The following is a 25,819-nucleotide window of genomic DNA, read 5'->3' on the forward strand; positions in this document are numbered from 1 at the left end:
CCTTGGTGGTTGATTCAGGATTACTCATCTTGGTTTTGTTTGCTTGATGTGAGGAGCATACAACATTTATCTTCCTGTTCTGACAGTAAAAATAGTGGTCGGTGTGAAATACTCAATGGGCTTGTGAAGCATTGAATAATAGGGAAATAGTATTTGGCATGTGGCAAACTCCTAGAAAAGTGGTTAATTCTGGATTTATCTGTACTCCTCAGTGCTTCTAGGGGTAAGTTTAGTGGGAGAGGTGATGTTTGAAAGAAAAGGTACAATTTTGTGTCTGGTGGACGAGATGAGATGATGGAGCACAAATGAGTCTCAAAATAATTACTCTGAGTGAAATAAGCCAGATAAAAAGAGTGCACACATACTCTATGATTTATTTTATATAAAGTTATAGAAAAAGTGCAGAGTGAGCTATAGTGAGAAAAAGTGGATCAGTGGCCGTGAGAGAGGCTGGGGTTGGGGGGGGGGAGCAGAAAGGAGGGATTGCAGGTGGCCGAGAGACTCCTGGTGGGTGGATGTGTTCATTCTCTGGATGGTGGTGATACTTTTCCAGCTGCATACATATGTCAGATTGTACTAAACTGTACACTTTAAATATTGGAGTTTATAGTGTATTAATTATACCTCAATAAAGCTGTTAGAAAAAATAGAATACTTACCATATTATAATCAACTAATTAATTGTTTAGCGTATGTCTCTTACACTGCACTGTAAGCTCAAGAAGACAGGCTCTCTCCGTTCTTATTTTATCTGTGTTCTCAGTGTCTAACTCTGTGTGCGGTACCTAAGTACTCATTGCAGTGTGATGAATGAAGAAATGGCCATGCTATTTATCTAAACCACAGACAGCTGCTGTTTACGGAGCATTTACTATGTGCCAAGTACTGTATGCCACAGATACCGTATTTTATTCTTCTTTACAACCTGTGTTTTAAGAGAGACAATCTTGATATCCCCATTTCCTAGACGAGGAAACAGAGCTTAAACAGTTAAGTAACATGCCCCAGACCACTGGCTACTAGGAGGGAGAAAGCGGAAATCAAGGCTGTCTGATTGAAAGTCTGTGCTAGCCTCTGCACACGGCCCTTTGGCATTTCTTCATGGTTTATGTGGGAGCTCAGTCAACATTTAAAAACGAATGAATTTAACTCTAGTTGTGTATGTGTGTGTGTGCGTGTGCGTGTGCGTGTGTGTGTGTGTGTGTGTGTGTGTGTGTGTTTTACATTTAAAAAATGAATGCATGAACCCGGTAAGGGCTTCTTGGTAGAAGTCCTTGGCCTTCTGTTTATCATCCCAGTAGTAGGAGAGCAAGGCTGTCACCCAGAGCTCTGAGTCTGGGGGTGTGGCTGCAGAAGGAAACAGCCCGGGGCGTGGCTTTCTGCTGGCAGGTCTGGCTGCTCTGGAGGCCTGGGGAACACCTCCACTGTCAACCTGAGGTTCTTCCAGGAGTGCGAGGGCAACAGTGGATGTTGAAATTGTCTTTACACTTGTGTTATTTGGTGGGTTTCTCTAAAAGCTAGTTGTTTTTTGTAGGGCAACATGAAAATTCCAAAAAGGGATTATAAGAATTTTGCATAGTAATATAACATGGTTGGAATACACATCTCTCCCCTTTTGGTTATAATACCAACTTGTAAGAATTGTAGAATACAAAGAATGGTTACATTTCTGAAAATAAATACATATATATATATATATATATATATATATATATATATATATATGTAATAGCATTAAACATTTAAAAAGCTGTTATGGCCCTAACCGATTTGGCTCAGTGGATAGAGTGTCAGCTTGCAGACTGAAGGGTCACGGGTTTGATTCCAGTCAAGGGCAGATGCCTCCATCCCTGGCCCTGGTTGGGGCATGTGGGGGAGGCAACTAATCGAGGTGTCTCTCTCACATTGATCTCTCTCTCTTTCTCTCTGTCTCTTTCTTTCCTCTCTCTCCTTCCCTCCCCCTGGCCTTCCTCCCCTTCACTCTCTCTAAAAGTAAATGGAAAAATATCCTTCAGTGAGGATTAACAGCAACAACAAAATTTTAAAGCTGTTATAAGGTGAATTTATCTCTAGGTGTGTGTGTGTGGGTGTGTGTTTCATGTTAGTGCATTAAACTTAAAAACACTGCCAACATTTTCTGAGTTTAGCTTGAAAGTAGTCGTTTCCAAACAGCGGTGCGCCCACAATCTGCTCCGTAGAGGCCACATTGGGGTGTATGCGGACGCTGTTTTCCCTGAAGTGCTACTAAAAAATAACTAGGAATGCTGTATAGGGAAGGGGAATATACCACTGACTTCATTAGACTCGTCATTCATTGACATTCCCTAATTTCTTTGTTTATTCATTAAGAATTATTTATGAAGATTATACCACGTGCCCAGGTCATGTTAGGCGTTGAAAGGTAAATGGGGAATGTCCATCAATGCCTTCTCTGCCTGAGTGGGATTGACCGCTGCCTCCTGCTGGTGGTGTTGCTTTTGGGAATATTAGGAATATCGGAATTGTTATTACCTCTACACTGGCAGACTTCAGAGATGTGGTGGGCATGGTTCCAGGCCACCTCAATAAAGCGAGTTACACAATACAGGAAGGCACACAACGTTTTTGGTTCCAGAGTGCACATAAAAAGTCATACTGTGGTCTATTAATTGTACAGTAGCATTAGACATAAAAAAAAACCACAATGTGCGTACCTTAATTTAAAAATACACTATTCTGAAAACTGCTAGCCATCCATCATCAGAGCCTTCGGCGAGCCATCATTGTTTTGCTGGTGGAGGGTCTTATCTTCATGTTGTAAAAGTTGCAGTATCTGCGAAGGGCAGCATGGTGAGTACAGCGGCACGAGGCCACCTGCGCGCACTGTCAGCCCTGCCACAGTGACAGGCCATCAGGTGCCGCTGCCTGACCTCACTGCCCACACTTCTCCTTTTAGAGAGTGGGCATAGCACCTGCTTCTCCTGTGAATTTTATGACAAATGATGTACTTTAGGGAGTTATAAAAATACATAAGATATAAGAAAAATTCAGTGAGCAACCCACTTTCTGAGTTTGTGCATTGTTGAGTATGAGAGAGGGAGAGAACAGAGGGAGGAGGGGTGGGGTGGGAGAGAGATTTGAAGTTGAACTAAATCTATTTAAATTTCTGGGTACTTGCTTGCAACTTGATTTCTCTTGAGATGAGTCTTGAAATAGTTATTATTTTCCTGTCTTTGTGTTCTGAAAGTTCTGGGTTTTGATAACTCTGATTAGTATAATGCTAGCAAATTAAACTTCTCCACGATGTGCAGGAGGGTTTTGTTCCAGGAGAAGGGAATGGGCAGGGCCAGGATTTATTTTAATGGCATAGGTGGGTACATTAGAGATGTTTAGGGAAGTCCCCTCTACAGTGTTTGGTGAAGTAAATGAATGCATAGTATCTTATAATTAAGCTAATGATCACTAATTGGCGCAGAGTCCTTCTTTGTAATGATACTGAGGAACGCTCTGGAGACTGTTGGTTATCCTTAATTTCAGTGCTAATTCTAAACTTCCAGCCATTGCAGCCCTAGAGTTTCCAGGGACATTTCTTAGGCACATAAACTTGCTTTTTCTCATGACCTCCCACTGCCATTTCGGGTTGAGTTTATTTTATACTGTAATTATCTGGCCACTTGCAAATCCCTTCAAGGCAAAGACTACACCACATTGAAGTTTGTGCCTCCAGTCCTTTGATCAGGGCACAGCCAGCTGTAGAGATTGTTGGCTCACTTAGCAGAAGGCTCATCCCCAAGGCTCAGCCTCGCGCATTCTCCGCCCTCCCCCTCCCCCTGCGTCATCCACTTGATGTCCAAGTCTTGAGAATCAGGGTTGTATGGTCCCCAACTGCAGGCTGATCCAAGCTTGAATCTATCTCTCTTACCAGCTACCTGCCCTAGGGTAAGTTACACAAGATCTGTCCTTAGTTTCCTAACTTAAACACGTGAATGATCATGTTTAATTTATAGAACTATGAAGAATAATTAAAATAATGACTACCAAAAAGTAGCTTAGTGGTTAAAGCGTCGGCCCATGCAATGAAGAGTCTCCAGTTTGATTCCATGTCAGGGGCACGTACCTCAGTTGAAGGCTTAATCCCCAGCCCTGGTCAGGTGTGTGTGGGAGAAAGCCAATTGATATGTCTCTCTCATATTGCTTCCCCCCGCTCTCTTCCACTGTCTCTAAAAATCAATGGAAAAATTAACCTTGGGTGAGGATTAGCACACACAAAAAAAAGATTGGCACATAGTAGGACTATGATGTTAGCTGTGGGCTTGTTATAGATGCTCTTTATTATGTTGAGGTATGTTCCCTCTCTATCCACTTTTTGGAGAATTTTTATAAATGGATATTGAATTTTTAAGTGTTTTTTTTTCTGCATCTATTGAGCTGATCATAGGATTTTTATCCTTCATTTTGTTAATGCGTTCTATCATGTTGATTGATTTGCGGATGTTGAACCTGTTCCCAGTCCTAATCTTGGAATTGTACTGCCTTTGGCCAACCACAGACTGGAAGAGAGAAGGGACAGAGCTTATGAGAGGAGACTGACTGTACTCCGCCTAGCTCAGCCGTGGGCAAACTACGGCCCGCGGGCCGGATCCGGCCCGTTTGAAATGAATAAAACAAAACAAAAAAAAAGACTGTACCTTTTTATCTAATGATGTTTACTTTGAATTTATATTAGTTCACACAAACACTCCATCCATGCTTTTGTTCCGGCCCTCCGGTCCAGTTTAAGAACCCATTGTGGCCCTCGAGTCAAAAAGGTTGCCTACCCCTGGCCTAGCTACATGGAAGTAAGTCTCTCAAGAGCCTAGGCCTTGCCTGCCCCTGCTTACTACAGGAAGTCAGGAAGCAAGAAGGTCAAGGGCGTGCTGAAGTAGGTGCCGGCCCTTAACACTCAGTGATCCTGCCCTCATTTAAGCCTCAGTACCTTCGATGCTGCTGTCATGAAAGGTTAAAAAAGCCTTCTTCAGGAGGAGTTGGATGGTAGCTGGGAAGGCAGTGGACAAAGGTGAATGTCACAGAGAAAATGAGACAAAAGTTCCATCCTTCCTACATTGTTACATGACCTGAGGTAATTGATCATGTTTGTGATTTTCCCTTTACTTGAAATTTACCCATTCAACCTTAGGTTGCCTTCCCCATTTGCACTGTATTCCTTTCCCTACCAGCCCAAAGCAGTTTTTAAGTTACTTGTATAAATTATGACAAATATACCTTCCATCTTTGATTGTAGCTTTTCTTATATTTTCGTTAGCTCAGTCAGCGTCTGTTCAATGCCTGCTGCCTATCAAGTGCTGTCCTCGACACTGACGGTAGACAGTGCAAGGCTTGATTTTCAGACCTTGAAAAAATTAAGGTCTGCAAACGTAGAAACAACACCACAGGGACTTGGTTATTTGGCAAAAAAGTCAAGTGAGTGATGAGGCTAAAAAATGACCCCTGGCCGACTTACTGTGGCCATGGTGCCCCACACTAGAGAGCTTGGACTTTATTTTGGAAGTCGAGAAACCCACTGAAGGGTCCTAACCAGAAGTGGGCCCCGGTCAAAACTGCATTTTAAGAGGATAAATCTGGGACTTTTGTCGAAGATGGATGTAAAGAAGGCCATCTTGGAGGAAGGGAGACAAAGACAGATGGTATCAAACATCTAAAGGAAACGGGGCCAAACTGGGCAGGGGTAGTAAGGACCAGTCTATGCAGTGGTCTGAGGACCAGAAAGCAGACAAAGCAGCATGATTCAAGGCGACTTTCACTTTTTGACTTGTTTGTTTGAATGGATGCTGCTGATAAAGGAAACGTGCAGCAGGGTTGTGAGGGAAAGTGATGTTTGATAGTGTCTTCTTTCCTGGATTGTAAGTTTCTTGAGAATAGGGTCCCCGCATTTGTCCATTGGTCTGTGCATCCATCCATTCATCTATCTGTCCAACATTTATTGGGGACATACTGTGTGTCAAATGGTGGACCAAAAATCTTGTGTAGTTAGTGTGTGAGAAAGTGTTTTTGTTCAACTGTATCTGTTTATCCTCACCATAGCCGATGGTACATGTCTAGCAATATTTGTTGAATGAATTATGTGAAATGTTCCCCTGAAGATTGTGTTCCCTAAGAAAAAAGCCTTACAATGAGTAGACTTGCTATTGCCTTTATCTTCCCCGCCCTCCACCCCCACCCATCACACACACATATATTTACAGGGAAATATGGACAAGATGAGGCTTACTGTCTGTGCATGTCAGAATCCCTTTCACTCTCATGGCACATTGAGTAGTTGTTGAACTTTGACTTGTGAGCTCATACACAAAATTGCAAAGAGTTGATTCACAAAGGGTGGCATATATAACATAACTTGCGATTCATTAGCTGAACAAATTGTCTATGTTATAGAATTAAACTTAAGTGTAAATAATGACACGTGGCTATTCCATTTAGACTTCAGTAAAGTTAAAACTTCCATTCTGCAGCTGCACAGTCAGTTATCAAAGCTCAGGAGCCGCATGTCCGCAGCGGCTTCTGTGTTGGACACTGTGGTGTGGACACCCCCCGTCACAGAGGCTCAGGGCCTACATGTCTCCAGCGGCTTCTGTGCTGGACACTGCGGTGTGGACACCCCCCGTCACAGAGACTCAGGGCCTGCATGTCCCCAGTGGACACTGCAGTGTGGACACCCCCGTCACAGAGGCTCAGGGCCTGCATGTCCCCAGCGGCTTCTGTGTTGGACACTGCGGTGTGGACACCCCCCGTCACAGAGACTCAGGGCCTGCATGTCCCCAGTGGACACTGCAGTGTGGACACCCCCGTCACAGAGGCTCAGGGCCTGCATGTCCCCAGCGGCTTCTGTGTTGGACACTGTGGTGTGGACACCCCCTGTCACAGAGGCTCAGGGCCTGCATGTCCCCAGCGGCTTCTGTGTTGGACACTGTGGTGTGGACACCCCCGTCACAGAGGCTCAGGGCCTGCATGTCCCCAGCGGCTTCTGTGTTGGACACTGCGGTGTGGACACTCCCGTCGTCACAGAGGCTCAGGGCCTGCATGTCCCCAGCGGCTTCTGTGTTGGACACTGCGGTGTGGACACTCCCGTCGTCACAGAGCTCTGCTGAGCTCTGCTGTTGCTAATAGTTTAGCATGGGTTCAAAGCACAGAGTGGAGCTAGACTGCTCGGCCTTGAAATTTGGCAGTGCCGAGCACTACCTGAATGAAACTTACCTCTGTCTTGACTACAAGGTGGGGATAACAGTAATGCCTATTTCATATAGTAGTTACGAGACTAAACTAGTTAATTTGTGTAAGATACTGAGAACAGTATCCAGCACAAATGCTATGTTTGCCGCCGCCACCACCACCACCACCACCACCATCTCCTGTCTTCTTATTAAGAAACACATGTTCCTTAATATGCAAGAGAAATGAATTCTTTGTGTACTCTCTAGTGTTTTTTCCTGGAGATGAGCTCTTAGGGGGCTTCTAGGGGGAAATGTTTTCTCTCTTTTAGCCAGCACTCTACACAGCCTGTGACAGTTAAATGAAAATGTCAGTACACATGTCTTAGAGGTTGCTTTGGAGACCATTCCATCTAAATCACCCATTCATCCCTCCACACGCGTGCAGGGATTGCTTCTTACATGCAGGGCAGCCTGGCTGCGTGAGCTGGGCCTCAGGAGCACCCCTGGTGCTGGAAGGTCCTGCCCAGGGGACAGCCGCCCCCCTCTGACCACAGCACAGGCTTCCTTCACTGTGTGTGAGGCTGGCGCTGAGCTGTGCACCGAATACCCCTCTATAGATTTGTACCCTTCCGATAGTTTGTATGCATTATAGTTTTTGAACTCCTAAGGCAGCGGTCTTTTATCACTGCATATGCACCATTTGTTGGTGTCAGTGAGGATTGCTGATGTCAAGCAGTCCATGACTTTTGGGAATGTTAATAAGCCTCTTAAGTATTTCTTCAATTAGATTCCCCGACCTGCTGCCTAGAGGTTGAATTCATTATCTGAGGAGGCTTCTGTGGTCTTTCCCGCCCTCTGTCTGCCCCTCTCCGGGCCTTCTCCCTGGAGCGGAGGCAGCACCGGACGCCTGTCCAGACTCCAGAGGGGCTTTCGCGCCCGAGGTTTTACTTTGCGATTGTGTCCACTTTTTACTTAAATAGTGTTTGCATATCCAGTGTTTGAAAGATTAATAACTTGTTTTACTTCTGTGGAGAGCCGCTTCTTTCTGCCGCGAGCACCAGGGTCAGAATGTGCATGTTATTTGCATAAAGTGGGAAGTGTTTTCTTTTAGGTCTTATTGGAGTGAATTCCAAGACTATTGTCCCCTGGTTTCTGCCTCACTGATGCGGGGCGGGGCCTGTAGGTCAGCCTGCGGAGGGCAGAGAGGCCACTGTGTTTGATGCTGCCTGTGAGCCCTGCCTTGGACTCCCAGTGGACGGAGACTCGCCCGTGGTCCCTCCTGCTATCAACCACCGACCTGCTGTGAGATTCTTCCCTTGTCAGAGTTGTAGTTTCCCTTGCAGATAGTAGATCACGTGATTTAGAGCTTGAAGCCTCGTTGTTCATCAGTTTCTGTGGCAGAAAAGTAATGAAGAAGAAGGAGGAGAAGGGCCAGGACTGGGCGGGCGGGCAGGACATGCAGACATGGTGGACTTGGACGGCTTCCCGTTTTTTGAAGTCATGGATAATTTTAAAAGTATTCACTTTTACTTTCGTTTGTTTCGTCGCTTGCAGCCACGTCTATCTGGCAACCTTTCTAAAATGTCATGATGTAATTATTTTAACAGGCACTGTATGCTCCTTTATTTGGGGGGTATTAACCTTTCTAAACAAAAGGAATGTTAATATACACTGGAGACACAACTAATGGGATTTCATTTTTCTTGTTAGGCAAGAAGCTTGATTTTTTTTTTTTAACTTCTTGTAAAAGAATGCGGCAAGTGAAATAATTGCCTTAAGCTAATCCACGATAGCAATTTTAAACGTGACTTTCCAGATCACTTTTATATGGCTTAGAAAGAATAATGTGATTTTCTTGTTTTTGTTTGCTTTAGCTAAACGGTGTTGAAGGATGATATGAATTCAATGAATTCAACACAAAGCAAATGCTAATTGCTAATGCGCCGAGTTGAGTTCTTTTAAGGCATGAAATATAGTGTTTAATTCATAAGCATTGTTTAATTTTATATAGATTTAGTTAATTTTTTGAAAGTTTGAATAGGACAAACTCAGAACAAATTAGCCAGCTCGCCATTTCCTTAATCACTGTTTGATGTTTAAATATATATGACCTGAATCTGCTGTCCCTTTTATAAAATGGTGGTGGGCACAGGCCGGAAGGTGGAGGGTCCTGCCTCATCCTCTGCCTTCTTCCCTCTCTTCCTCTTTCTTCCCGTGCTTTCTGAGTGATGATCTAGGAGCCATTCCCATGCACTTCGTGAGTCACCTTTGACCAGTAGCATGCATTTCCATGGATGGCTGTCTGAGATGGTTAAGGAAACTAATTGGGCCAGGCGGGTGTCAGGCCCATGACTTTGGCCTTGCTATTAAGGACCCTCAGTCACTGAACTGCCCAGCCTCAGAGTTCTACACACATGTAGAGACGGAATGGAATGTGCATCGTTAGTCTCTGTGCTGAGGGGAGACCGGGAACACGGGTGGGGAGGGGAGGCAGGGGGACGCTGTGGAATTGAACTGTGCTCTCTGCAGCCGGGAGCAGCTCCCCGTTCAAGCCACAGAGATGACAAGCTTCTGCTACTTTGGATTAGTGAGACAGCGGAATGGTTCCCTCTCCTTCCAGGCAAAAAGACCAGCAGAACCTGCCCGTGGAATGCAAGTGCCAGTTTCATTTGGTGACTTTCAGATCTGAAATATGTGCGGGAACTGGACTCGTGCGGCAGTCAGCGGAGGCCGGGGCGGTTGTTTCCAAATCGCTCATCATTACTTCATGGCTTCCAGTTGTCTGCACTCAGACCCCAAACCGGCCATTGTTTGGAGACCAGAATTGGTTGGGTTGTCAAGCCGTTTTTCAAAGACAAATCTTACTATTTTTATGGGTAGAATTACTTTCCTGCAATAAAGAAGAGAGCTTTAATAAAGAGAATCTTGCATATGAAATGTAATCTAGATACATATTCAGAACTATTGGTTTATATTTTAGTCTTGATGTTTAAAGGATCTCTTCTGACACCTTGCTTTATCTGCATTAAATTCAATCTGTTTTACTAGGATACAGCGAAGTTTTTGTTCCTCACGTTGAACTTAGGAGTGATCCGATAGTTAACAAATGCGTACAGAGGAAATGCAATGTAGCCCCGTGGTGCGTGAAGGGAGGCGAGTGGGAGGCAGAGCTGACTGCGGATCTGTCTGACTCAGGCTCTGATTTGAGCACCAGGTTTCCTTTGTGATAGTAAAATGTCACATTAGCATGTCCCTTTCATAATCTAATAGGCTGCCAGTGGCAGGAAATACATGCACCGAGTGGGGCTCAGGGTTCTCAGCCTTCACCGGCCCATGACCCTGCCCGGTGTAGTTAGATTGCCCAGATGACCCTCCTGTCATATATTTTTAATTGTAAAGCACTTGAAAGTAATCATGTTTTATTTCTTTTTAAGTAAGCACCTCCAGAGCAGTGGTGAGCAGCCTGCTCACGGCACTTATCCACTCTTGAAGAAAATTAAAGATGGGAAAGGCCTTGAGTCTCAGTGGCAGCGAAGCCATCTACATAGGGCGGGGGCGGGGGAGGAGGCTGTGGAAACTTCTCACACCTCTTGCCTGCGCACTTGGTGAACAGAACAAAGTCAATGCATCCTGTGTGATTACTGCGCATCTGCAAGGGGCTGTAACCCAAGATTCAAGCACCGCAGGGAAGCGGAGGTTTTCTACGATTTGTATGGTAACTGAGTGCCTTTAATTTGAACTACACTGAGCTCATCTTTCGGGGAATTGGAACCTGCCTCTGAACTAATTATGATTTACAGAAATTGATAATTTGTCTTCTGCATGTGTCTGCAGGAAGAAATCACTATTAAATTTGATTAACAAATGACAGATTTCGGCCCAGTAATTTACCATCTTCATTAGAAAACTTCCAATAGTAATTTTTTCACTCATATGAAGTCTGTCTGGTGAAGTTTCTCTGGAAATCACAGATATGTGTGGTGTCAGCGTGAGCGACCTCACCTTCACAACCCCCGTCGTGGTTCATCTCAATCCCCAAGCACAGCCAGAGTACTCACACTGATTCCCACGCTCCCTGCAGCAGCATAACATGCAATCAACTCCTAAAAATGAATGCTCTGTGTTTTTAATACGTTCCTGAAGAATTTCCTCAAAATATATAAAATTGTAGAAAAGAAAGCAGAGCATAATGTTAACCTTATTGTTCATGCACCACTTTGCCAAATGCATGTTCTCCTTTCTATTTAAACAGGCTGTAGTTGCGTGGAATGGACAGTAGTGCTGGGGAAAGCTGAGTCATAGTACATGATTGATGTGGGCGATTCTGAAACCTGCCTTGGGTGTGCAGGACTGGATGTAAGACTGGTGTTGCATGTCAGGAAGGCATGGGCATTCAGCTTCCCTTCCGTGCTGGCATGGTGTGGTTTTAAAAGTATGAATGTACATGTTTTTATGCAGGCGACAGAAAGAATGTATTCTACTGAGCAGCCTAGTAGCATCGTCACAGCATTAAAAATGTCCTTTCCACTTTTCCTGGAGGAGAATCTTATCTTCCGCATGTCGAAAAGGGAAGTTGAACTAGTAGCCTTTTAGAGGCCCAGAGGTAAAGGTTAATTTTATAATGCCATGAAATAAATGTGCTGTTATCTAAGTAACAGTTCACCAGAAAAGTCTGTGAGGTGGCTCCTTTCTAAGGCCGGCTTCCCGCGTGTGCCAGCATTAGAAGGGCCTGCCAAGCTGAGTGATGGGAGGTGCTAACAGCTCCAAATGGGAGAGGAAACAACATATTGCACACACCTGCTCTCGGCTGTCAGTCTCCTTAGGATATGGTGGGGAGTGTGATGGGGAGGGTGGGGGAGACTGGGACAACGGGAAGCTCTGGGTGGTGAGGCTGGTGCCCCACAACAGTGTGGCTCAGCTGGTAGCCCTGCCTAGGGAGTCTGACTGTCACCTGTCACCGGGGCATAGTCCTGGACCGTTGACTTGAGAATGCAAAGGCAGTGCAGATTGTTAACAGCAGTCTGTCCCGGGCAGTTGTGCTGGCCTTGGGGGTGTTTTATTCACCTCTGCTCTACCTTACTTCATTGGTGTTGCATTGCAAATGTGTACTTAGGTACTCCTTTTGTTGAGGTGCCCTCAATTTTGTTCTATCTCTTTGACTTTTTAAATATACCAAAGGCATTTTTTCCTGACAATGTGTGGTGGTATTACTCTTTTTAAAGTAGGGCTTTATGAAACCTGACTAGGTAGAAGGGATTACTTTAGGGTTTGTTAGCAGTTGTTATTAGTAATGGTCACTATTATAAACTGTAATAACTTAACAATAAACAAAACAAAGCTTAGGAGCTGAGTTGTGGGACCAGCCCTCACAGGTATGGATCTTGGGGGACTCCAGAGGGGAGTCCCTCTCCCTTTGGCCAAATCTAGGCCCCTCCCTGGCAGCTCCTACTCGTCCCAGAGGAGCCAGGGGGCATTGAGTTCCAGAAGCACGCTGGTCAGCTCTCCATCACCCCAATGGAAAAGAACCTTCGTGAGGTGTCTTTCAACAGTGGGTTCCTCACATTACTTAGCGTTGACTTTGCAGTGTGTATCAAATGTAACCCCTGTAGCTCAATCTGACTGGTTTTTTGTTTATTCTCTTGCTGACATTCATTCGCAGTCCCAAAGCACATAACGTTGGAATACAAATCCAACCATGCCCTGGGCGGCAAGGCAAGTCAGTGTGGCTCCATGAAAAGGCTGACAGGATGATGCCCAGCCATGAGTGGGTACTTGAGAGGGGACTGTGTCTGTGGCACCCTGTCCAGCAAACAGGGTCTCTGGGAAGGGGAACGTCTTCAGGCAATAGGATTCCCGTGAGTAGAAGGCACATCAGAGGTTGTCTGGTTCAGTGGTGATGATGGACTGATGGACACCATGCGAGTGGCCGGGCGCAGTGTGGGATGAAGAAAGGGCACCTGGAACCTAACGAAGATGGTTGCAGCTCATGGTTTCAGAGGGACGGGTCAGTGCATGGACTTTTTTCAATTTAGAATTTTAAAAATCAAATTGAAATGCAAACAAATAAAATTGAGCAAAGAAATGCTGAACATCTGGGCGGTAAAGCAAGAGGACTCTTGGTCCCGGTGGGTAGAGAGCACCCCGGTGAAGCTCTGACAAGTGGCACTCCTGCCACGGGCCTCTGTCAACAAGTGCTCCCTGGAGTGAACAGTGAAACAAACAGGACGTGAACACCGGCAGCTTAGCGCTTGCCAGCTCCGTGATGGGACTGGCGGTAAAGCTAAAGATGACAGACAGCCTGACCAAGTCCCCACGCACCCGCAGGAGCGCCGCACGGCATGAGGCGCCGGGCAGAGGGTGTGTACAAAGCTGGTGCTGAGCCCTGGAGGGCGGTGGGCCTCGCTGGGACATGCCAGGGGGACTGTGCTGCTCTGCAGGTGAACTTGCGGACTTCAGCTTTCCAGGCCCTCCCGTCAGACTCTCTTGACCTTGCCCTTCCCTCGCTGAGCACTGGCGTTTTCAGAGCGGAAGAAACTCCCGCCAAATGTGTGTGTGAGGAGGGGTGTCTGCATTGCGGGCCTCTGGTTTTAGGGGTCTGGGCTCCTTGGACTAGGCCTGCCCTTGGTTAGATTTGTGGTTTCAGAAGAGCTTAGGAACCGAGCTTAGTTCAGATTCTCCTGTTCTCTGGGCGAGTCTACAGCCGCGTCTTCGCCCCGCGTGAGGAGCCGAAGGCAGTGCGCCGCTGGGCCACCTCGGCCCTTCAGCCCGACTTCGCTGTTCTGGTCAGTTCCCGTTATTGGCATTTTGCCTACGACTTTGCTTGGTGAAAGAATTCCAACACTGAGAAATCCTTGCAAAGCTCCCATGCTGGAAGATTGTGAGAGACAGGCCTGATAAGGCAGATTTGGGCCAAATTGTAGAGGATCTCGGGCATCTCACAACGGAGAGTGTTAGTATTTTACCGTTTATGAAGCTGAAGCCCTGCAAGTTTACCCACAGGTGATGGGAACGCCGAGGAAGGCTGAGCCGCATAGGCTTGCGTGGGAGTGTGGGTGGAGGGCGCCTGCGGGCGTCCGCGTGGCGTGCTGGCGCGTGGTGTGCTGGCGCGTGGTTTGCATCAGAGCAGCAGCCCCAGTCCTGGTAACTGTATGGAACCCGCCAGTGGCCGTGGCTCCCTGAGCCCTGTGACTAGAGGGATCGTAAGTTAAGTCAGCATCCAGTGGGGAGTGCTGTGATCAGGTAGTGAAAGAATAGGGGACAGCCCTAACCGGTTTGGCTCAGTAGCTAGAGCGTCGGCCTGTGGACTCAAGGGTCCCAGGTTCGATTCCTGTCAAGGGCATGTACCTTGGTTGCGGGCATATTCTCAGTAGGGGTGTGCAGGAGGCAGCTGATCGATGTTTCTCATCGATGTTTCTAACTCTCTATCCCTCTCCCTCTCTCTGTAAAAAATCAATAAAAAATATTTTTAAAAAAAGAATAGGGACAGTGGCACCTCTTCTGTGCATCAGTTGTCCCTGGCAGACAATCCCCAATGCATGCGGAGAGTCAGGATGCGGGTGAAAAAGGCTGGCTGCCCTTTAAGCCTGGCTGACCTGATGTAGAAAAGCGCCAGCCAGGGGAGGAATAGCCAGTGAACAGAGATGAGGTACTGCCGTTGGGACTGAGATCGGAACCAGTGATTCGGACTGGAGTCGATCGATCTGCATGGATGTGATTGTTGATGGGCTCTTGCAGTTTGGATGGTGGTGGGGAGCAGGAGAGGACTGGGAAGGAAATTAGTAGGGACCAGCTTGAGTCAATATGCTTATATTGGTGCTGAACTCTGAACATGGACGTTTTTACATATTGAGTCCAATTGCAAGAAGTGCACTTGGCAATAATAAGCTTTTGGAAGTAGTTGAGTGTTTAGGGTGCTGTACCTGGACATTTAAATTTTATCAAAACTCCATTGGACCTTTCTGTTTATTTTAAACTCTTACTTAAACTCTACCTTGTCTAATAATTGGCAGATTTTAGTGTTGACTTGAGCTAAACGTCTTCTTTGCTATCTTGAAGTTATATAGATTATGATGCCAAGAAGAAGCTCAGTCTGAACCTCTGTTAAACGAGGACTCGGGGTGGCTCGGGCTTTGCCTGCCATCACAGAGAATCAGTGGTGTGGCTGGGTCTGAGTCACGCTGTGCTTTTCCTTCTGAGTACTTTTTCTGTTACTCCATGCTATCTTTTCTAGAACATGTATGTTAGAGATTTGCACGTTATGTATAAAATAAAGGATAATTCATGTACATAATCTGATGGAATATTTTGGAGAAATAGAGACTGGCAGGCCCCAGCTTTTTGCCCTTTTACATTTTGCTGCTTAATTCATATCTTCATAAATATATTTAAACCAGTCTTTGAATATTTAAGTCATTTCTAGTCATTTGTTGTTATAAATAGGAAAAGGCAGTATAAGTTAGCCTAGATTTAAACCCAAGGTTTACCACTTCTTACCAGTGAGATCTTTGACCAGTTTCTTAGCCTTTGCATCCCAGTTTCCTTATCTGTGAAATGGGGAGGGTAACGGAGCTTGCTTCATAGGTTGCTGTGAGGGATGGTGAGGGTGGATATGTAAAGTACTTAGGACAATCTTTGGTACGTGGCCAGCAGCTCTATATAATGAGAGCATAGGTTTTGGAGTCAGACTGGGTTCAACATCTAGCTCTATCTTTTACTAGTAGTTTGACCTTGGACAATCAGATAATATCTACCTTTTGATAAGTGAGGTAATATAAAGTACTTCCACAGTGCTTGACTTAAAATAAGGACACAGTATGTGGTAATTTTTTATTATTACCAATATAATCGTAATTATGGATAATGCTGTAATGAATATCCATATACATAAACCTCTGTGTGTCTTTGTGTTTCCTTGGGGGTGAATTGCTAAATGTGGAATTGCTGTGCTCCTCTAAAATGTGGGTTTTTTTATCCTTACCAAGGATGTTTACTGAGTTTTAGAGAGAGAGAGAGAGAGAGAGAGAGAGAGAGAGAGAGAGAGAGAAAGAAAGAAAAGGGAAACATTGATCCCTTGCTTCCCTTATGCACCCTGACCGGGGACCGAACCTGCAGTCTTTCTGTGTATGGGATGATGCTCAACCACCTGAGCCACCTGGCCAGGTCTAAAATGTCTTTAATTTTTTGAAAAAGGTCTGTAATGAAGCATTGTATATTTTGAAAATAACAAAGTTTTACTGAGCACATACTGGGCACAAGTTACCGATCTAAGCATAGAAGGTTGTGGGAGAGTGAACAGTTCCTTGTCTGTAATGACCTTCTGTCTAGTGTGAGAATTAAGAGGTAAAACTAAATAACTGTAATAATTATGCAACAGGACATGTCTTTGAAAAGGGATAAAGTCCTGTGGAAACACATCGATTGGGAAGGTGAATTCTGGCTGAGGGCAATCAGGAAAGGCTTCTCGGAAGAGATGACACACTCGGGTATTGATGATGCCAGCACTCTGATAGACGGAGATAGCGAGGTTATCCTCGGCACGTGGCCCTCCTGCCTTTGGAGCCGTGGGTTTAAGCACGTACACCAGCCAGGCTTTGGAGCTTATCTGCTCCTCCCCGCTCGCTGCGCCTCCCCTGGATGCTCTTTACCTGCTGTCATCCGCCTGAGGACAGAGGCAGCCTGTGGACTTCCTGGTTTCTCCTAGAAACATGAGACCGCACCAGGTATTACTGAAGGCCGATCCAGGCCCCTGTGACCCGGGCCCTGTGACCCGGGCCGTGCAGTCCTAGGTTCTGCGAGGTGACTGTGATCTCATTTTGCCGAAGAAAAACGGATCCCCTGTTATCTTGCAAGGACCCTTTGGTATTTAATGTAGTTGCAATTCTTAGGGAAAGTTAATGCCGCTTCCATTGTTACTTATTTTTCAGTGACAGTTATGACAAATGGCCGGCATAATTTATTTTTGCTTTGTAGATGGGCGTAACTGGAGATGTTCTATATTAGATCTGCATTTTTTTTATGAATTCATAAAATTTAGGCCTAGAACATTGGGTTAGATGTTAAGCTTTTATGTTGATAAGAAGGAAGTAAATTGTACTCTGATCCAGTTTGTAGACTAATGTGCAACCCTATTTACTGAGTGTAAATGGTAATTCCGCATGGCTCGGAGAGCTAAGTTACATATATGAGAGCTGACAGTCATTTCTGCACGTTAGACTTGAACTCGAAAAGGTAAAGAAGTTCTGCTACTTCATTCGTGTTCCACAAACAGTCAGAAACAGCTCAGAAAGGATTCTCACATCATTCTCTGCCTCACACTTAGTAGCAGTCTCCTGAATCCAGTGAGTCAGTGCTGGGAGACATGTAGTTGCTTGTTTCCTTAACGCTTTCATGTGACAGATTTATCATTTTACATGTTAATTCTAGGTCAGCAGTCAGATTAATGTCTTATCTCCTCAGCAAAAGCACAGGGCTTCTTTGTAAACTTTGTTATCTCAAACTGAAAATTGCAAAACAAGGAACGTTCTAGATCTCTCATTCCTTGGTGGAGAGCTTTGTCTCTAGAGGTTGCCTTCTACTTAACTCTAACTGTTCTGCAGGTGGAGTAAATACCTGTTTAAGACTTTCAAATCTTACTAGTCAAAGCTAGTTGCCGTTCCTGATTGTTTACTGGCTTATTTTTTCTTTGCTATAGTCCAGCAGGAGGCCACTTACATTGATCAGAATATAAGTCTGTTCTGCTCACTAAAGACACCTAATGCCTGGCCATGGAAAAATACTCGAGAAATGTTTGTTGAAAAAAGAAAGAAAGAAAGAAATGTTTGTTGAATGAGTAAACTGATTATGCCTCTGACCTAGGAGGTTAGAAATCTGGAAGGAACTTTACAAAAGGCAGCTCTCTCTCAGCCTGGTATCTTTGGGCATTTTCTTCTACTGGAGCTGGGGCAGAGCTCAGGCTTTCTGAGGTCTGATATGTCAGCAGTTCCCAAGTAGGCATGGGACCTCGTTAATGTTGTTTTTGAAATATATTACATTTCAGAGACTTCATATCAATACTAGAGGACGGATGCACGAAAGTCGTGTAAGAGTAGGCCCTCAAAGGCCCAGCTGCGTCTGGAAGGTCGTCTGGATGGTCTTTCAGCTGTTGGGTTGATTTCCATATTACGCTTTTATTATTATAGATTTTCTTCATTTGCATGGATTAAAATTTTATTTTCCTGTGACTCTAAGACTGGGAAATTTGATTTTATTATACCACATGTATTATGATCTGACTGTTTTCCTTGCTACAGCCCACTCTAAAATCTAATACGTTTCAGCAACTGCATAAGCCTCACCATTGAAAACTTGTTTTAGTATAGCCAATGCTAGCTGTTCGTCAGAGAGTTCCTAGGAGGAACACGTCATACAAGGGATTGTGAAAAAGGGTTTGCATCTCCTCACAGGAACAGTGAAGCTTGCATTTGTGACCAAAGATGATCAAAGACAGCACCCAATGACATAAAAGCAGCAATGCAGCCATAAGTCTACACGTTTTTAATCTTAAGATCTGAATCTGCTCAAAAGCTTTTTTCAGTTATTGAAGGAGGAAGGCCTGGGCAGGGCAGACTTAGGGAGAGCCACGGTGAGGCAGCCGGTGCTGGCACTCACTGCGACTCTAGGTCACACTGGTTCTACAGCCCTTGGCTAAGCTGAATCCCACCTCATAGCATGGATGCCCTGGTTGGCATGGCAGAGCAGACCTGATGAACAGGCTGATTTTTAATTTGATTTCAGGTAGTTTTGTGATCTTACAGGAAGCAGAATTAAAATTTAGAATACCTGGAGGATCAATACTTTCTCCTCTACTTCTTTTGAAGTAAAATATTCTAAATCTCAGTGGGCTTGAGAGGTAGCAGAATAAAGAGGGCTCAGTGCTGAGTCTGTGGTGGAAGCTTTGGTGTACATATTGTGTTATACATTGAAAGGAAACTCGTTCTCTAGTTGATGGCTAAGAGACTTGCCAAAACGAAAGTTGCCCAACTGATAACTAACTTTGGATCTAACACTCTTTTCTCCATTTCCTGTATTCCAATATTAGCTGCTGTATGACCATACATCTTTAAATGTAAAACATGAAAACTAAATTCTGAAATAAGTCACATTTGTGAAGAGACAAAAGATAAGAGCGGCTTTTATGAAGTGAGTATGACAAAACTCCATGAAATTATGATTAGATCTGTTTGCTCTTTTGATCACAAGATTTTTAGATGGTAAGAAAGATGGAACGAACCTCCTCAGAATAGAAGGTACAGGATTTTAAAGCATATACAGCATTTGCTGTGTCCTTTCCCCAATTGATCGCTTTAATGCAGGAAAGATTGAGGGATCTGGACTGGGAGGGAAGCAGAGGGAGATGCGACGGCCTGATTTTAGGAGAGTTGAGCCGTGGCTGGAGCAGAGCAGGGGTGCTCAGGCCCTTTGCGCAGGCCGCGGAGACAGGGACTGCTGCAGTGTCGTTCCTGTGGGTAAGCACGGCCGTGGTCACTGGGAGCCGTCCAAGGGCTTAAGTGGTCATGAAGGTGGGCTGAAGGATTATTAATATTTGTTTAAAAGGTGCTTGGCCTGCGTGGCTCAGTGGTTGAGCTTCGACCTGTGAACCAGGAGGTCATGGTTGGATTCCCCATCAGGGCACATGCCTGGGTTGCGGGCTCGATCCCCAGTGTAGAGTGTACAGGATCAATGATTCTCTTTCATTGTTGATGTTTCTTTCTCTCTCTCCCTCTCCTTTCCTCTCTGAAATCAATAAAAATATATTTTAAAAAATTATTTTAAAAGGCAATAAATTCAAGGTTAAATAGAGAGAGCACACCAGGGTGTGCCTAGATGTGAATAGTTCTTTAAATCTTTCTCCAAATGGTAATTTTTCTCAAATTTGGGACATAAGCACTATGTAATTTTGTGTTAGGTGAATATTTAAACAATTTAAATGAATTTATTGCATCCCAGCTCTACTACTACTTACTAGCTGTGCCTACTAGCTGTGCAACCTTAGGTAATTATTTTAATTTCTCTGTGACTTAATTTTCTCATATAAAGTACAGTCAGTAATGGTTCCTACCTCTTAGGATTTTTGTGAGTGTTCAATGAGTTAAAATATGTCAAGAATTGTGTCTAGCTAATAGTAACACTGTACATGTATTAGCCATGGGGGTGGTGGTGGTGGTGGTGGTGTCAGTGGTGACAGTGGTGACGGTGGTGATGTGGTGGGGATGGTGGTGGTGATGTATTCCTTCTCTTCCTTCTGTTCCTCCTCCCTCGCCCTTTAGCATTTGAATTGAGCTTTCTCTCAATTCAGTCTTTGGCTTCGTCAGAAAAACCAATCTTGTAGACCAGTATTTTATAACCCAAGATATTACAATCCACTCAGGGCCGATCAGTATGCTGCCAGCTTTGTACTTAGGTTCTTCCCAACCAGTCTCTTGGAAGCAAGACTTACAAATCCAGCCTCAGTTCAGTGGTGGCCATTGTTTATCTCTGGTTATCTCTAAGGTGATTTATTACTAGAAGCACTGCTCTGATGCTCATATATTAGAACATGTTTGTCTATTATCAGTTCCTTAAGAAATGGACTTTCAGTAAATCATTATCACAGTGCCATGGACTATTAAGTCAACATTTGTGGGCCTCTAATTCATATATAGTGTTGTGATAGAAGTTGTGGGCAATACAAAGAGGGCAAAAAAATTACACCTTAGTTGCAAAGATACAAGGAAAGTTCAGAAAAGTTAAGAAAAAACGTAGTGCCGAGCCCAGGGAAGCTCAAGTAAGGAAGAGCACCCGCCTGCAGTCTTGGGCAAATGTTGCTGGGCTAAGCGGGTCTCAGCACTCTAGTTGCCAGATCCGCCGAGATGACTGTCAGTTGAAACTCGATTGTGAGCCAGCAAACAAGGACACACTGCGGGTGGCTCCCAGAGCAGTGCGTCCCAAGCAAAGGACTGGGCTCATCTTTATTCAGGGAAATTGTGCATAAGCATGGAAGTGAGCTTTATCACATACAGGTGGGACATTCCTGCACATGCACACTTAGAAACATGCTGCCCTAGCCAGTTTGACTCAGTGGATAGAGGGTCGGCCTGCAGACTGAAGGGTCCCAGGTTCGATCCTGGTCAAGGGCACATGCTTGCTCCCCAGGGTGAGGTGTGCAGGAGGCAGCCAGTCAGTGTAGACTCCTGCTGGCCGCTGTGGGCAGCCACAGGTGGTTTGAGCTGGATTAGCCCTCTGCTTGTCCCTGTAAAGGCAGGTCTGGCACTCACTCCTCAGTGTCAGGAAGGCATCAGTATGGAGGAAAGTTTAAATCTCAGCCCTTCTGTTAAACTCTGAGTGACTCACAGGTTGATTAGAAAAGCACATCTTATAATTAGGGCGATCTGAGTGGGTTTATAGGTTAATCTAAGCAGTTATGAATTCTAAATAAAAGTTAGTTTATGTTAGGCTGCCTGCAAAATTGTGTCTGTGTGTACATACGTACATAAGACATATAGATTAGTTACAGGAAGACTTCACAGAAGTGTAGAAGGCAGAACCTCAGTAGGCAGAGAAGGAGAGGTGCAGGTCGAATGGTAGAGGAAGGCTGTGTCTGGTGCATTCCAGGGCTACCTAGTTTTACTGGAAAAGACTCTATGTTGAGGAAAATGGAATGGCAGGTTGGTAAGCTAGGCAGATACACAGTTATATGGAGAGAATGGAAGTTGTGTTAACTGTGAGACTCAGTGTCTATAGCACATCAAATAAACACTTGCATTAAGCGTCGTCGATTCTACCAGCTGAATTTCAACTGGAACGTAACTAATGGAGAACATCGGGCTCTGGTTGCTGGTGCCTGTCAGAGCTGCTGGCCCTGGAAACCCCCGAGAGAGGAAGTCAGTCACCTCAGACAGACTTGCTTTGAAACTCAGCTCATCTGCGTCCCCGTGTTAATGGACAAGCTCATCAGTTCTCTGAACCTCACCTGCCTCCTCTGTAAAATGGTGATAATAGTAACATGAACGGTGGTAACTTTGAAATGTGAGGATTAAATGAGACGGATAATATTTGTAAAGTTCTCACAAATTCAGGCAGAGAGTGAGCACTTGACTAAAGGTAACTGTTAATAACAGCAACATAGGCTGTTTCAACCGGATAGGATAACTTTGATTTTATTTTCATATTGAGATGCCCTGTAAAATGTTAACTGTTTAGTGTTCCACTTGACGAAAAAGTTGGAAAACACTCTAATGCTTATTTTTTACCTTACTACTCTGAAATGTTAGCGCTTCTAATTCTGGCTGTGACATCTAGTACTCCTTTTTAAAGGAATAAGTTGTAATATACACATTAGGGAAGGACTTAAATTTGGTGTTTACTGAGTTCATGTTTTGGTGCCAATAAATATATCTAAAATTTTTAAGAAGGCTAGAAACCAAAAGAGTATGGATAATTGAAGAGTTAACAAGAAAATTAAACTAAGGGTCTCCTTAAGCAGGTGTGTCAGTAATAGAGGCTCTTCTGTACTGGGAGTCCCTGCTCCTTCTGCCCCAAATTTGCCCCTCAGTTATTTTTAAATGGTGACGTGAATCTATTTTAGTTTTCTGTGCCGTTTACTATAGTGGAAAGACTACAGACTGAACAAAACCCGAAGTTTGAGTTCCTCTGTGCCATTCTTGGCTGCGTGAGCTGGAGTCAATAATCGCACATTCTTGAGCCTCACTCTCTAGACGGTGGATAGTGAGGGTACCAACCGAACACATTTCACAAGGTACTGAGGATTGTAGCAGGAAACAGCATTGCCTTTGTTGAATCTTGACCCTGGTCCGTGGTGTTGGGCAAGGGGATGAAAAGGAAGCGCTCACACAGGACTGCGTGTTTCATGGGACACTGCATGCACTCGACAGACCCATCGACAAGCTGCGGTTTTCAGACTCGGGTGTCAGGCAGACGTTGTCTCACAGGTAAATGCGCCCGGATTCGTCATCTTAAGAGAAACAAGGAACAGTGTTTGTTGTCAATGATAAAATTACTTCAAATAAAAACGAGAATCTTAGGAAGCTTTGTATTCTCTACTGTGAGCTTGACCGCTTCCTAATCCTCACTCTTCCGGTGAGACTGGTGGTGATACTAGTGAATGCGATTTTTAAAAATAAAAATGAAATGTGTCAACACCTGGGAGAGCTGCATAACTCTGAACTATTTTCCAAATGACCAGTGCATGGTGTTAAAAAAGTCCGGCAAAGTGCAGGATAGGACGATGGATGCTGACTTCATGGCTTTCCTTTCCGCATTCTGTGTGCACGGAGGAAGCGCCGCCTGCTGAGCTTGGTGTGGTGTCAGAGAGGCATATTCCTGTTGTCTGCAAGAACTATTACCCTCTTCCTCCCAACTGCATAGCTGCCTGGCGCTGGATTTTCTTCATGTGTTTCCGTCAAAACCAGCCTGTCTCACCAGACTGGATGAAGAAGCAGATAGAAGAATCCAGGTGTCGCCCATTAAGCTAGACATTAAAGAGATTTGCAAAAGACTCTCATTAAATTTTTGCTTTGCGAATATAGTTACTTTTACAAAAATATACTATGTATATGAACATGTAATGGATTTATTATTTTAAGTGGATTAATAAAAATCAATTTTTTTAAATTTTAACTTCTACTATGGTAAAAGTTGATAGCTATAACCTACATAAACAGAAGCCCATTGAGGTCCGCAGTAATTCTTAAGAGTTTTAAAGGGTCCTGACATTATGAAAGCTGCTCTTCTAAATTGAGAAATTAAAACGTATGATTTCTATGCTTTACCAACACGGGATATTACCATCTGGTGACAAAATAGGGAAATGCAGGCATTTTTGAAAAGGCCCTTAGAATGATTTGGAATGACTGCTTCTTGGAAATTTATTAAGAGAAAAGAAAGACGTAGTTCCTATTTCCAAGGGATATAGCTTAAGATTATATAGGCCCAAAATATTAATTGTTAGGAGGCAAGCACAGAAGAGTTAATTAAGTGGCTATTTTTGAAGGCTAACATTGGTTTCAGGCCAATCTCATGGTAAGAACACATTTAATTTTTGTTTTCAATATGTATATATCATAATACGCAGAGCCCCCGGTATGTGATGGTATAGACTGCAGAATGGGTAGTTGCTGTGTGACTTAGCGGTAAATGTTTATGATGGTGTTTCCCCTTGCCGGCACATCTCCACCTCCTGTGGCTGACCTAAAGCTCAGTCACTGTGAGGAACGCCAGGCTTGAGCAATTCTTCTGTGTTGAGGGTGCAGGGCCCACGCTGTGGTGGGTGTTTGCGCTCGCTGCTCTGGGACCCTACACCCAGCAGCTCTGTGTCGCCTGTCCGTGCAGACCTGCAGAGTAAGCATTGTTCCTTCCTCGCGTTCCTGAAGGACGACAACACGGCGTGTAAATATGCATCACCATGTAGAGGGACATTTGGGCAAATAGGGCCTAAGCCAAATTGACAAGATGCAGCTGCAAGGACCCGGCTCCTGAATAATGAGCATCTATGCTGTGGAGCAGCGTCCGTGTGCCTGGCTGAGCAGCTCCGAGCCACGTGAAAAGGAAGGGACCTCGTTTTATTTCCGTTCCTTTCGAGGAGGGCCCACTGGCCAGTTTTTTAAAAAAACTCAATTCAGCTGACTGTTTTCAAAATAACCTGTCCTTTTCAAGCGGTTGTGTGTGTAGGGACAGCTGTGCCCAGATGAAATGAGTGAGCCTACACTCACTGCTGTCCTCATTGTCTGCCGGTGTCGCCATGCGCCCAGTCACCCTGCGGATGAATCCTTCCGACACCTGCATGAGCGTGCAGGCTGCCCCCGGGAGAGCCGCTTGCTTCTCTGTGAGACTGCAACTGCTGTAGAGCCGATGCCGACTCATTCTGTGTACCAGAGTGAAATAATACGTATCTCCCCAGGCTCTTATCTGGGTTGCCTTTGAGCATCCGTGCATGCTTCTGCAACTGACGCCAGATTTTACTTGACGTGTGTGTGTGTGTGTGTGTGTGTGTGTGTGTGTGCAAACTCCAGAGCTTTTATCAGACTCTCTAAGTAGATTGCGACCCCATAAAGGCTGAGAACCACCAGAACTGCCCTGTGGTTCCCAAGGTGCTTTTACACGCATTTTTATTTGATCCTCCCAACATTTCTGAGGGAGAACTGGCAGGTATTCTCTCTCTTCAAGAAGAGCATGACTGGGCGCTTAAGTGGTTTAGAGTTTCATCTGTAGGCACAGGGAGCCATAGAGGTTTTCAGTGAGGAAGTGATCTGATCAGATTGTTGTTTGGGGAGACGGCCCTGCCCATGGTGTAGAGTGGGAAGCGAGCGAGGAGGCCATGTCGAAGATCAGATGACAAAAGACAGTCAGCCCTAAGTTCATGGCAGTCCGATTGGAAAAGAGCCAGTGGATTTGCAAAATAATTGGTATCCTTCAGGTTTATTTACTTCCTGATGCTGGAGGAAGGGAAAGGGAGAGGAGGAAAAAATAGTTTTTGAAAACGACTTTTGGCCTGCTTGCAATAGAAGCGGGGAAGCAGCCAGACCATCCGTTCGGTTCTAGCCGTGTTGACTTGAAGAACTCATGGGACATCCAGAAAGACCAGTGGGCGTTTGCAGTGC

General features: G+C 44.9%; 1 protein-coding gene and 1 long non-coding RNA gene across 7 annotated transcripts in view; both read left to right on the top strand.

Annotated features, from left to right (window-relative positions):
- Window positions 1–25,819, top strand: part of CADM1 (cell adhesion molecule 1) — a 349,165-nt gene that overhangs the window by 161,960 nt on the left and 161,386 nt on the right. The gene's annotated exons all lie outside the window — the stretch shown is intronic.
- The window catches only part of LOC118664298, a 41,672-nt gene continuing 32,263 nt past the window's right edge, over window positions 16,411–25,819 (top strand). The window contains exons 1-2 of the long non-coding RNA XR_004970290.1: window positions 16,411–16,906; window positions 19,264–19,364. This is a non-coding gene — a long non-coding RNA (uncharacterized LOC118664298). The remainder of the gene's footprint in view (window positions 16,907–19,263; window positions 19,365–25,819) is intronic.

The sequence above is a fragment of the Myotis myotis genome, unplaced genomic scaffold, assembly GCF_014108235.1.
Source record: "Myotis myotis isolate mMyoMyo1 unplaced genomic scaffold, mMyoMyo1.p scaffold_m19_p_10, whole genome shotgun sequence".
Classification (NCBI taxonomy): Eukaryota; Metazoa; Chordata; class Mammalia; order Chiroptera; family Vespertilionidae; genus Myotis; species Myotis myotis.